The sequence below is a fragment of the Rhinichthys klamathensis genome, unplaced genomic scaffold (assembly GCF_029890125.1).
Source record: "Rhinichthys klamathensis goyatoka isolate OS25496 unplaced genomic scaffold, OSU_Roscu_1.1 h1tg000223l_1, whole genome shotgun sequence".
Taxonomy (NCBI): Eukaryota; Metazoa; Chordata; class Actinopteri; order Cypriniformes; family Leuciscidae; genus Rhinichthys; species Rhinichthys klamathensis.
The window spans coordinates 2,913,284-2,923,869 of NW_026606747.1; positions in this window are offsets into that span (position 1 = coordinate 2,913,284).

Sequence of the window (10,586 nt, forward strand, 5' to 3'; positions counted from 1 at the left end):
GGGCGAACATCGTACCCCCGATCCCTTATAAAAGTCATAGCACACCATTCCCGAACAGGCCGCACGTTTTGACACCTCATTCATGGGTCTGTGACAAAAACTGCGGGAGGAGTAGCGCGTCAAAAAGTGTCCAGAATAATAATAATAATAAGTATGCACAATAACACTAGTGTTGCTTTGCCATAGGCAAGCACCACTAACTAGAATGTACATTTCCAGAAGAAAATGTGAAGTGGTGCTTGCAGTGGCAAAACTCGCCGCTCGGTTGCTAGGGTGTTCTTGGAGTTTGCTATGATGATGCAAGGCAGTTGCTAGGGTGTTCTGGGTGGTTGCTAGGGTATTCTGGGTGGTTGCTAGGGTGTTGCTAGGCGGTTGCTAGGGTGTTCTGGGTGGTTGCTATGGTGTTGCTAGGCGGTTGCTAGGGTGTTCTGGGTGGTTGCTATGGTGTTGCTATGCGGTTGCTAGGGTATTCTGGGTGGTTGCTAGGGTGTTTTGGGTGGTTGCTAGGCGGTTGCTAGGGTATTCTGGGTGGTTGCTAGGGTGTTGCTAGGGTGTTTTGGGTGGTTGCTAGGGTTTTGCTAGGTGGTTGCTAGGGTGTTCTGGGTGGTTGCTAGGGTGTTGCTAGGTGGTTGCTAGGGTGTTCTGGGTGGTTGCTAGGGTTTTGCTAGGCGGTTGCTAGGGTGTTCTGGGTGGTTGCTAGGGTGTTGCTAGGTGGTTGCTAGGGTGTTTTGGGTGGTTGCTAGGGTGTTGCTAGGTGGTTGCTAGGGTGTTCTGGGTGGTTGCTAGGGTGTTGCTAGGTGGTTGCTAGGGTGTTCTGAGTGGTTGCTAGGGTGTTGCTAGGTGGTTGCTAGGGTGTTCTGAGTGGTTGCTAGGGTGTTGCTAGGCGGTTGCTAGGGTGTTCTGGGTGGTTGCTAGGCGGTTGCTAGGGTATTCTGGGCGGTTGCTAGGGTGTTGCTAGGGTGTTTTGGGTGGTTGCTAGGGTGTTGCTAGGTGGTTGCTAGGGTGTTCAGGGTGGTTGCTATGGGGTTGCTAGGTGGTTGCTAGGGTGTTTTGGGTGGTTGCTAGGGTGTTGCTAGGTGGTTGCTAGGGTGTTGCTAGGCGGTTGCTAGGGTGTTCTGGGTGGTTGCTAGGGTGTTGCTAGGTGGTTGCTAGGGTGTTCTGAGTGGTTGCTAGGGTGTTGCTAGGCGGTTGCTAGGGTGTTCTGGGTGGTTGCTAGGCGGTTGCTAGGGTATTCTGGGTGGTTGCTATGGTGTTGCTAGGCGGTTACTAGGGTGTTTTGGGTGGTTGCTAGGGTGTTTTAGGTGGTTGCTATGGTATTCTGGATGGTTGCTATGGTGTTACTAGGTGGTTGGTAGTGTTCACATTTGGTTACTATAGAGTTTTTATAATGTTCATGGCATGATTTAGCACTTAGCTAATCAATATTAGCATGTAGCTATTCACAGCTAGCATGTTTAGCATGTAGCAAGTCCTGTTTGCTAGCATGAGTCAAAAGAGCCAACCCCCATCTCTATACGATGTTCTGATGCAGAGATATTGGTCTTGCAAAACGGTTGCTAGGGTACTCTGTTTGGTTGCTAGGGAGTGGCTTGGCAGCTGCCAATCATGAAGCTCCAAAGTCAATGTGAATGTATAAACCAACCCCCATCTCTATACGATGTTTTGATGCAGAGATATAGGTCTTGCAAAATGGTTGCTAGGGTACTCTGTTTGGTTGCTAGGGAGTGGCTTGGCAGCTGCCAATCATGAAACTCCAAAGGCTGCTTGTCAGTATAAATGATATAAACCAACTCCCATGCCTCTGTGACATTCAGAATGGAAGATATCCCTGTTTGGATTTTGGTTGCTAAGGTGCTCGACAATGGTTGCTAGGGCGTGGCCAGTAAGTCTTGAGGTGATTCATGATTGGCTGTTTGCTGCCCCGAGTCAAACTAGCCCACCCTCATGTTTCTATGACTCTTATATTCTGAGATATCCCTTTGATCTGTTTCAATGGAAGTCTATGGAACTTGTTGCTAAGGAGGTCTAAATGGTTGCTAGGGCGTGGCTAGATAGCTTCACAATGATCCTGAGAGACTGATTGGCCGTCTGAGTAAAATGAGCCCGCCCCTTTGTCTCTACGACACTGTGATCCAGAGTTATGTTCAATATAAAAGCGGTTTCTATGGTGTAGGACGGCCCATTTCATGGGCCGTCCTACACCATAGTAAGTCAATGGGGCAACTTTGGGCAGCTCCTGCCCCACAGGGGTGCAACTTTTACCCCATTGTGTGGTATATTCTTACAGAGCCTGTCAGCCTCTTTAAATGTGGTAAATTTCACTTTTCTGCGACATCCTCGTTCCGAGCTACGACTCGTCAAAGTTTGACGCAATGTTAAGTCTATGGGATTTTTCGGCCGGTTTTTCGCCCCTGGGGCGAACATCGTACCCCCGATCCCTTAGAAAAGTCATAGCACACCATTCCCGAACAGGCCGCACGTTTTGACACCTCATTCATGGGTCTGTGACAAAAACTGCGGGAGGAGTAGCGCGTCAAAAAGTGGCCAGAAGAATAAGAATAAGAAGAATAAGAATAAGAATAATAAGTATGTGAGATAACAATAGTGTTGCTTCGCCATAGGCAAGCACCACTAATAAGTATGTGAGATAACAATAGTGTTGCTTCGCCATAGGCAAGCACCACTAATAAGTATGTGAGATAACAATAGTGTTGCTTCGCCATAGGCAAGCACCACTAATAAGTATGTGAGATAACAATAGTGTTGCTTTGCCATAGGCAAGCATAGGGTAATCTGGGTGGTTGCTAGGGCGTTGATAGGTGGTTGCTAGGGTACCCTGGGTGGTTGCTAGGCGGTTGCTAGGGTGTGCTGGGTGGTTGCTAGGGCGTTGCTAGGCAGTTGCTAGGGTGTTCAGGGTGGTTGCTAGGGTGTTCTGGGTGGTTGCTATGGTGTTGCTAGGCAGTTGCTAGGGTGTTCTGGGTGGTTGCTATGGTGTTGCTATGTGGTTGCTAGGGTATTCTGGGTGGTTGCTAGGGTGTTCTGGGTGGTTGGTAGGGTGTTGCTAGGTGGTTGCTAGGGTGTTCTGGGTGGTTGCTAGGGTGTTGCTAGGCGGTTGCTAGGGTGTTCTGGGTGGTTGCTAGGGGGTTGCTAGGTGGTTGCTAGGCTGTTTTGGGTGGTTGCTAGGGTGTTGCTAGGTGGTTGCTAGGTTGTTCTGGGTGGTTGCTAGGGTGTTGCTAGGCGGTTGCTAGGGTGTTCTGGGTGGTTGCTAGGGTGTTGCTAGGTGGTTGCTAGGGTGTTCTGAGTGGTTGCTAGGGTGTTGCTAGGCGGTTGCTAGGGTGTTCTGGGTGGTTGCTAGGCGGTTGCTAGGGTATTCTGGGTGGTTGCTATGGTGTTGCTAGGCGGTTGCTAGGGTGTTTTGGGTGGTTGCTAGGGTGTTTTAGGTGGTTGCTATGGTATTCTGGATGGTTGCTATGGTGTTACTAGGTGGTTGGTAGTGTTCACATTTGGTTACTATAGAGTTTTTATAATGTTCATGGCATGATTTAGCACTTAGCTAATCAATATTAGCATGTAGCTATTCACAGCTAGCATGTTTAGCATGTAGCAAGTCCTGTTTGCTAGCATGAGTCAAAAGAGCCAACCCCCATCTCTATACGATGTTCTGATGCAGAGATATTGGTCTTGCAAAACGGTTGCTAGGGTACTCTGTTTGGTTGCTAGGGAGTGGCTTGGCAGCTGCCAATCATGAAGCTCCAAAGTCAATGTGAATGTATAAACCAACCCCCATCTCTATACGATGTTTTGATGCAGAGATATAGGTCTTGCAAAATGGTTGCTAGGGTACTCTGTTTGGTTGCTAGGGAGTGGCTTGGCAGCTGCCAATCGTGAAACTCCGAAGGCTTCTTGTCAGTATTAATGATATAAACCAACTCCCACGCCTTTGTGACATTCAGAATGGAAGATATCTCTCATTGGATTTTGGTTGCTAAGGTGCTTGACAATGGTTGCTAGGGAGGGGTTAGGATGTGTTGAGGTGATCCAGGATTGGCTGTTTGCTGCCCCGAGTCAAACGAGACCACCCTCATGTTTCAATGACGATTCAGTCCAGAGATATCCCTTCGATCTCTTTCAATGGAAGTCTATGGAACTTGTTGCTAAGGAGCTCTAAATGGTTGCTAGGGCGTGGCTAGATAGCTTCACAATGATCCTGAGAGACTGATTGGCCGTCTGAGTAAAATGAGCCCGCCCCTTTGTCTCTACGACACTGTGATCCAGAGTTATGTTCAATATAAAAGCGGTTTCTATGGTGTAGGACGGCCCATTTCATGGGCCGTCCTACACCATAGTAAGTCAATGGGGCAACTTTGGGCAGCTCCTGCACCCCAGGGGTGCAACTTTTACCCCATTGTGTGATATGGTCTTACAGAGCCTGTCAGCCTCTTCAAATGTGGTAAATTACACGTTTCTGCGACATCCTCGTTCCGAGCTACGACTCGTCAAAGTTTGACGCAATGTTAAGTCTATGGGATTTTTCGGCCGGTTTTTCGCCCCTGGGGCGAACATCGTACCCCCGATCCCTTAGAAAAGTCATAGCACACCATTCCCGAACAGGCCGCACGTTTTGACACCTCATTCGTGGGTCTGTGACAAAAACTGCGGGAGGAGTAGCGCGTCAAAAAGTGGCCAGAAGAATAAGAATAAGAACTAGAATGTACATTTCCAGAAGAAAATGTGAAGTGGTGCTTGCAGTGGCAAAACTCGCCGCTCGGTTGCTAGAGTGTTGTACATGATTGCATACAAGCCAACAACCATGTCTGTACGATTTTCTGGTGCAGAGATATGGCTTATTCATGTGTTCAGGTGGTTACTAGGGTACTCTATATGGTTGCTATGGTGTGCTTATACAGTTTCTGAGATGATATTTAAAGACTAGTTGACAGTCTAAGTAAAAAAATCCAAACTCCATGTTTCTATTATTTTCTAAGGCTGAAATATGGCTTGGAAATGTAGTTTTATGGTTGCTATGGTGACATAAGTGGTTGCTAGGGCGTGGCCATGAAGTTGTTATGCCCCTACTTATTGGCTGCTCGATTGGCCGAGTCAAAAGAGCCCAACCCCAAGTCTCTATGACCTTCTAGTCAAAAGATATGATCTCACAAATGTTGTGCCAATGTTAAGTCTATGGGAATTTTTTCGTCCAATTTATCGCCCGCTGAACGAACATCGTACAACCGATCACTTAGAAAAGTCATAGCACACCTCTCCTCAATGAGCCGGTCGATTTGACACCTCATTCATGGGTCTACGACAAAAAATGCGGGAGGAGTAGCGTGCCGAAGTTTTGTCTAGGTGAATAGTAATCACAATACTAGAATGTACATTTCCAGAAGAAAATGTGAAGTGGTGCTTGCAGTGGCAAAACTCGCCGCTCGGTTGCTAGGGTGTGGTACATGATTGCATACGAGCCAACAACCATATCTGTACGATATTGTGGAGCTGAGATATGGCTTATTCATGTGTTTGTAGTGTTACTAGGGTACCCTATATGGTTGCTATGGTGTGCTTATACAGTTTATGGGATGATATTTAAAGACTAGTTGACAGTCTGAGTCAAAAAAGCCAAACTCCATGTTTTTACTATTTTTTCGAGCTGAAATATGGCTTGAAAATGTAGTTTTATGGTTGCTAGGGTGCCCTAAGTGGTTGCTAGGGCGGAAATATGAATTTATTATGTCACTACTTATTGGCTGCTTGATAGGCCGAATCAAATGAGCCCATCCCCAACTCTCTATGACCTTTTGGTGAAAAGATATGATATAACAAATTTTGTGCCAATGTTAAGTCTATGGGAATATTTTCGTCCGATTTATTGCCCGCTGAACGAACATCGTACAACCGATCAATTAGAAAAGTCATAGCACACCTCTCCTCAATTAACCGGTCGATTTGACACCTCATTCATGGGTCTACGACAAAAAATGCGGGAGGAGTAGCGTGCCGAAGTTTTGTCTAGGTGAATAGTAATCACAATACTAGAATGTACATTTCCAGAAGAAAATGTGAAGTGGTGCTTGCAGTGGCAAAACTCGCCGCTCGGTTGCTAGAGTGTTGTACATGATTGCATACGAGCCAACAACCATGTCTGTGCGATGTTCTGGTGCTGAGACATGGCTTATTCATGTGTTTGTATGGTTACTAGGGTACCCTATATGGTTGCTATGGTGTGCTTATACAGTTTATGAGATGATATTTAAAGACTAGTTGACAGTCTGAGTCAAAAAAGCCAAACTCCATGTTTCTACTATTTTCTGGAGCTGAAATATGGCTTGGAAATGTAGTTTTATGGCTGCTAGGGTGCCCTAATTGGTTGCTAGGGCGTGAATATGAAGGTAATATGTCACTACTTATTGGCTGCTTGATAGGCCGAGTCAAAAGAGCCCAACCTCAAGTCTCTATGACCTTCTGGTCAAAAGATATGATCTCACAAATTTTGTGCCAATGTTAAGCCTATGGGACTTTTTTCGGCCGATTTATCGCCCGCCGGACGATCATCGTACAACCGATCGCTTAGAAAAGACATAGCACACCTCTCCTCAATGAACCGGTCGATTTGACACCTCACTCATGGGTCTACGACAAAACGTGCGGGAGGAGTAGCGCGCCGAAGTTTTGTCTTGGTGAATAGTAATCACAACACTAGAATGTACATTTCCAGAAGAAAATGTGAAGTGGTGCTTGCAGTGGCAAAACTCGCCGCTCGGTTGCTAGCGTGCGGTTAGCTAGTTTTTACCAAGATGCTAGCATGATTAGCATGTTGCTATTATCATGCTAGCATGATTAGCATGTTGTTAGCATTATGCTAGCATTATTAGCATGTTGCTAGCATGATTAGCATGTTGCTAGCATGATGTTAGCATGATTAGCATTTTGCTAGCATGTTGCTAGCATGATGCTAGCATGATTAGCATGTTTCTAGCATGTTGCTAGCATGATGCTAGCATGATTAGCATGTTGCTAGCATGATGATTAGCATGTTGCTAACATGATGCTAGCATGATTAGCATTTTGCTAGCATGTTGCTAGCATGATTAGCATGTTGCTAGCATGATGCTAGCATGATTAGCATGTTGCTAGCATGATGATTAGCATGTTGCTAGCATGATGCTAGCATGATTAGCATTTTGCTAGCATGTTGCTAGCATGATTAGCATGTTGCTAGCATGATGCTAGCATGATTAGCATGTTGTTAGCATCATGCTAGCATGATTAGCATGTTGTTAGCATCATGCTACCAACATGCTAGCATGATTAGCATGTTGCTAGCATGATGCTAGCAAAAATAAGCATGTTGCAAACATGTTTTAGGTAGATGCTAGCATGATTAGCATATTGCTAGCATGATGCTAGCATGTTTAGCATGTTGCTAGCATGATGCTAGCATGGTTGCTAAGGTGTTACTAGGTGGTTGCTAGGGTATTATGGTTGGTTGCTAGGGCGTTGCTAGGCGGTTGCTAGGGTTTTTGGCTGGTTGCTATGGTGTTGCTAGGCGGTTGCTAGGGTGTTCTGGGTGGTTGCTATGGTGTTGCTAGGGTATTCTGGGTGGTTGCTAGGGTGTTGTTAGGTGGTTGCTAGGGTATTCTGGGTGGTTGCTATGGTGTTGCTAGGTGGTTGCTAGGGTGTTTTGGGTGGTTGCTAGGGTGTTTTAGGTGGTTGCTATGGTGTTCTGGGTGGTTGCTAGGGTGTTGCTAGGTGGTTGCTAGGGTGTTCAGGGTGGTTGCTAGGGGGTTGCTAGGTGGTTGCTAGGGTGTTTTGGGTGGTTGCTAGGGTGTTGCTAGGTGGTTGCTAGGGTGTTCTGGGTGGTTACTAGGCGGTTACTAGGGTGTTCTGGGTGGTTGCTAGGGTGTTGCTAGGTGGTTGCTAGGGTGTTCTGAGTGGTTGCTAGGGTGTTGCTAGGTGGTTGCTAGGGTGTTCTGGGTGGTTGCTAGGCGGTTGCTAGGGTATTCTGGGTGGTTGCTATGGTGTTGCTAGGCGGTTGCTAGGGTGTTGCTAGGCGGTTGCTAGGGTGTTTTAGGTGGTTGCTATGGTATTCTGGATGGTTGCTATGGTGTTACTATGTGGTTGGTAGTGTTCACATTTGGTCACTATAGAGTTTTTATAATGTTCATGGCATGATTTACCACTTAGCTAATTAATATTAGCATGTAGCTATTCACTGCTAGCATGTGTAGCATATAGCAAGTCCTGTTTGCTAGCATGAGTCAAAAGAGCCAACCTCCATCTCTATACGATGTTCTGATGCAGAGATACTGGTCTTGCAAAACGGTTGCTAGGGTACTCTGTTTGGTTGCTAGGGAGTGGCTTGGCAGCTGCCAATCATGAAGCTCCAAAGTCAATGTGAATGTATAAACCAACCCCCATCTCTATACGATGTTTTGATGCAGAGATATAGGTCTTGCAAAATGGTTGCTAGGGTACTCTGTTTGGTTGCTAGGGAGTGGCTTGGCATCTGCCAATCATGAAACTCCAAAGGCTGCTTGTCAGTATAAATGATATAAACCAACTCCCATGCCTCTGTGACATTCAGAATGGAAGATATCCCTGTTTGGATTTTGGTTGCTAAGGTGCTCGACAATGGTTGCTAGGGCGTGGCCAGTAAGTGTTGAGGTGATTCAGGATTGGCTGTTTGCTGCCCCGAGTCAAACGAGCCCACCCTCATGTTTCTATGACTCTTATATCCTGAGATATCCCTTTGATATGTTTCAATGGAAGTCTATGGAACTTGTTGCTAAGGAGCTCTAAATGGTTGCTAGGGCGTGGCTAGATAGCTTCACAATGATCCTGAGAGACTGATTGGCCGTCTGAGTAAAATGAGCCCGCCCCTTTGTCTCTACGACACTGTGATCCAGAGTTATGTTCAATATAAAAGCGGTTTCTATGGTGTAGGACGGCCCATTTCATGGGCCGTCCTACACCATAGTAAGTCAATGGGGCAACTTTGGGCAGCTCCTGCCCCACAGGGTTGCAACTTTTACCCCATTGTGTGGTATATTCTTACAGAGCCTGTCAGCCTCTTCAAATGTGGTAAATTACACGTTTCTGCGACATCCTCGTTCCGAGCTACGACTCGTCAAAGTTTGACGCAATGTTAAGTCTATGGGATTTTTCGGCCGGTTTTTCGCCCCTGGGGCGAACATCGTACCCCCGATCCCTTAGAAAAGTCATAGCACACCATTCCCGATTAGGCCGCACGTTTTGACACCTCATTCATGGGTCTGTGACAAAAACTGCGGGAGGAGTAGCGCGTCAAAAAGTGGCCAGAAGAATAAGAAGAATAAGAATAAGAACTAGAATGTACATTTCCAGAAGAAAATGTGAAGTGGTGCTTGCAGTGGCAAAACTCGCTGCCCGGTTGCTAGGGTGTGGTACATTATTGCATACGAGCCAACAACCATGTCTGTACGATGTTCTGATGCGGAGATATGGCTTATTCATGTGTTTGTATGGTCACTAGGGTTCCATAAATGGTTGCTATGATGTGCTTATACAGTTTATGAGATGATATTTAAAGACTAGTTGACAGTCTGAGTCAAAAAAGGCAAACTCCATGTTTCTTCTATTTTCTGGAGCTGAGATATGGCTTAAATATGTTGTTTTATGGTTGCTAGGCTGCCCTAAGTGGTTGCTAGGGCGCGAATATGAAGTTATTACGTCACTACTTATTGGCTGCTTGATAGGCCGAGTCAAAAGAGCCTAACCCCAAGTCTCTATGACCTTCTGGTGAAAAGATGTGATATAACAAATTTTGTGCCAATGTTAAGTCTATGGGACTTTTTTCGTCCAATTTATCGCCCGCCGGACGATCATCGTACAACCGATCGCTTAGAAAAGACATAGCACACCTCTCCTCAGTGAACCGGTCGATTTGATACCTCATTCATGGGTCTACGAGAAAACGTGCGGGAGGAGTAGCGTGCCGAAATTTTGTCTAGGTGAATAGTAATCACAATACTAGAATGTACATTTCCAGAAGAAAATGTGAAGTGGTGCTTGCAGTGGCAAAACTCGCCGCTCGGTTGCTACGGTGTGGTAAATGATTGCATATGAGCAAAGAACCATGTCTGTACGATATTCTGGTGCTGAGATATGGCTTATTCATGTGTTTGTATGGTTACTAGGGTACTCTATATGGTTGCTAGCATGATTAGCATGTTTCTAGCATCATGCTAGCATGATTAGCATGTTTCTAGCATCATGCTAGCATGATTAGCATGTTGCTAGCATCATGCTAGCATGATTAGCATGTTGCTAGCATCATGCTAGCATGATTAGCATGTTTGTAGCTAGATGCTAGCATGATTAGCATGTTGCTAGCATCATGCTAGCATGATTAGCATGTTTCTAGCATCATGCTAGCATGATTAGCATGTTGCTAGCATCATGCTAGCATGATTAGCATGTTTCTAGCATCATGCTAGCATGATTAGCATGTTGCTAGCATCATGCTAGCATGATTAGCATGTTGCTAGCATCATGCTAGCATGATTAGCATGTTGCTAGCATCATGCTAGCATGATTAGCATGTTGCT